Genomic DNA, 3,371 nt, shown 5'->3' with positions numbered 1-3,371 from the left:
TCTCTCTCTCTCTCTCTCTCTCTCTCTCTCTCTCTCTCTCTCTCTCTCTCTCTCTCTCTCTCTATCTATCTATCTAACAGCCGCTTCCGCGGTAGACTGCGCCGCAGCGCAACGCGATAAAAGTGGAACAAACTTAACTTACCCTCCCTTCTCCCCATTTTCGTTACCTGCGCTCGATGCATCACGGTTTGCATCGCGCTCCGTTGATTCTGTTACAGTCCTTTTTTGTCCCCCGACCAAGGGAGACTAAACTCTATTTACTCTTCATTACGGCCTAATGAACGATACATTAACAAATTTCAACATGAGAGCGTAAACGACGTTGTTTAGACTTATGGCCCCGCTATCGCGAAATTAGGCGGAACGACCCGGGGGAACAGGACGGAGAGGGAAAATGGCGTTTTCCATGTAACTCACTTGATTATCATCGAGACACCACGATGTTCGCACGGTGAGCACTCGTTCCTCTGAGATATTTATTCGACAAGATGCGCTGCCGCACGAGACGCAGCACGAGAGTACGCGAGCATTACTCTTATTGCACACGCATACACATGCGAAATGTGCACGAGTGAGTAGCACTGTGAGAGAGTCGCTCCAGTGAGCCCGAAACAGATAATTCGTTACACCCCTAAATAATTTCACTGACTAGTCTGCAGCCCGCGTGCTTGGCGGAACACACATCCGAGATAGCGGCAGTTTTAATAATTATCTGTTCATTAATTTCGCAATGCGCGAAGCTTAATGATTCACGCGCGCGCACGCGTTTGTATATTACAAACCGCATTAACATGCGGGGAGAACGTTTTATAATAAGTCACTTCAATCACGACTAAAAAGTAATTTGGCTGCGCATGACGGGAATGTTTTACGGCGTTGATAAAATATGTGCACATATTATATAATATATAATTATCGAATAAATTGAAATAAGCCGCGGCGAAATGTGTTTGCGGCCGACAACGGAAGACGATTCCAACTTTTCGCCGAGTATTCGCGCTATTAACATATTCAATACCCGTTGTTAAACGCAGGTGCGATGCGAAACGGTCGCGCTCGCCGCAACAATGACAGTGGCAGTTGGGGCGGCCCGATACGAAACAACGATAAATTTCCGCTCGACACCGGCGCGATTAAGTCGCGGTTTTAATTTTAACATAAGCCGAATGAGATCTTTGACGGCCCCGCTCAATTCGGCTCACGTCCGACAGCTGCATAAATTGCACGATGCCCAGACTTGTCACAAAACGGGAACATGTTTACGGCCATCAGCCCGTCTAAGGCTTGATGAATGTGCACAATTTTATCTCCACCACATATGACCAATCATATTGATTGTAAGCGCCATTGATTGGCAAGCGAGATTTCCGCTGCGTCGTTCCGCTTTTGCCGCTTCTAACAAACAATACCTGCCGTACAAATATCGCCGTGCTGCGACGCAAATGTAAGCGCGTTAGCGTTACACTATATGTCCCACATGCATCGCGGAAGGAATTTAATGAAGAGCGTTAATAAAAAGAGAGAAAAATACAACACCTCTAAAAACGTCGCGCGACAGCGTACGCGATAATTAGTGAAATTAAATTGACGGGAGGTAGCGCGCACGCGCCCATATGTCTTCCGGAAAGAGACATCGTATGCCACAATTTCCACAAAGCAACATCGGCGTATTCTATGTAATGGAGAAGACGAGAAAAGTTTACATACGCGAGTTAGACGCTCGCTTCCTCTCTCTCTCTCTCTCTCTGTCCCTCTCTCTCTCTCTCTCTCTCTCCCTCTCTCTCTCTCTCTCTCTCTCTCTCTCTCTCTCTCTCTCTCTCTCTCTCTCTCTCTCCCTGTCTCGATTCGAACAAGCAGAGGCATAAATTACTAATCGAATTCTCACTCGGTTCGTGCTTAAGGAGAAGGTAATGGAAATTTAATGTACTCCCGAGTCGACAATAATAAATAACACGACGATAAGACGGCGCGATAAGGGCGCCAATGAGCAACGGTACCCTTTAGGTTAAGGGATGAAGATCGGCGAGCAGTCTGTGGATGGGTAGTTGCTTGAGGGTTCGTAGAAGCGTCACGACGGGAAACGCGGTTTTCCACAGTCGTTCGTTCGTTCGTTCGTCGTCGATGCATCGGCTTTCCCCTCTTTCTTCCTCCGTGCCCGAATGACAAACTAAGATAACTCGAATAAATGTAAAAGCGAGTGCCCGAGTTTTCTCTAAGTGAAAATCGATGGAGTTTTATTGTGCGCTCGGAGCATTCCGGGCCCGCAATTCGCGCCCTTACCTTCTTACCCTTTCTCCGACACTCACCCTAAGGTTTCCCCACCACTCATTCACCCCCTTTCTTCCTGTCTCGTATATACGGCCTGCTTTCTTGTCCGAGAATGCCGCCTTTGTGTCCAGGACTCACCGTGCTCTAGAGAAAATGATCGAAATCCTATAGAGACGCCGGGTTTAGTTTATTATACAGAGAGAGAGAGAGAGAGAGAGAGAGAGAGAGAGAGAGAGAGAGAGAATATGTGTGTGTATGTGTGTATGTATATATAAGAAAGAGCAGGCCCGTGCACTTGCAACTCTGAGAACCCGTATTTGCGTGATACAAACGAATAATACAAAAGCCTGGGTGCTTCATAAGGTCTGTCCCACCCACCATGTCTTATAGTCTCCCGAACTAGGACGAATTCTCTTCGGTTTAATTGAGCACCAAAATTTTCCTACCCGCTTATTCTTCCGAAACTTTAACTCTTTGATTTTCAACGATTTTAAATTGCATGTGATACGAACGGGTTAATACGGGGTGTTTCGTAAGGTTTGCGATGAGCTTCGGAAAGTTCCCGGCAACTTCAAAGTCAACCTTGACTCTGCGGAAATTTCTACTAAGATAGAATTACGGAGCTACTCGAGAAGGAAAATTGTACCTATATGTAATTTTAAAGAGCTATTTGCGCACTTTCGCCGTAACCGCACGGTACTTTCGGTTAGATCTGACGTGCATGCGCGATTAATACGATGTTACCAGGTATATATCGAATGTCTCTGAGTGCACTGAAATTTTGGCTCTATATTAATCCCATAAATATGTACCGTCAGATTTAAGGTTCAATGGAGAATCTCAAGATATAATGTATGTGTGTATTTTTTAAATATTTCTGTTTGACACAATGTGTATATATATATACAAGTTTTACACACACATTAGGTTTTACAAGCAATGAAGATCTCAAATATTATGACAGCCGTATTTTCATAGCACTACCTTATTATAACCATATTCTCTGCAAAAATATGCTTCTGAGACGTTATATAAACCTCTATACTCTCTCTCTCTCTCTCTCTCTCTCTCTCTCTCTCTCTCTCTCTCTCTCTCTCTCTCTC

This window comes from Odontomachus brunneus, unplaced genomic scaffold, assembly GCF_010583005.1.
Source record: "Odontomachus brunneus isolate Ranch 3 - 2012 unplaced genomic scaffold, Obru_v1 Obru_scaffold_137, whole genome shotgun sequence".
Lineage (NCBI taxonomy): Eukaryota > Metazoa > Arthropoda > Insecta > Hymenoptera > Formicidae > Odontomachus > Odontomachus brunneus.
This window is presented reverse-complemented; position numbering follows the sequence as displayed.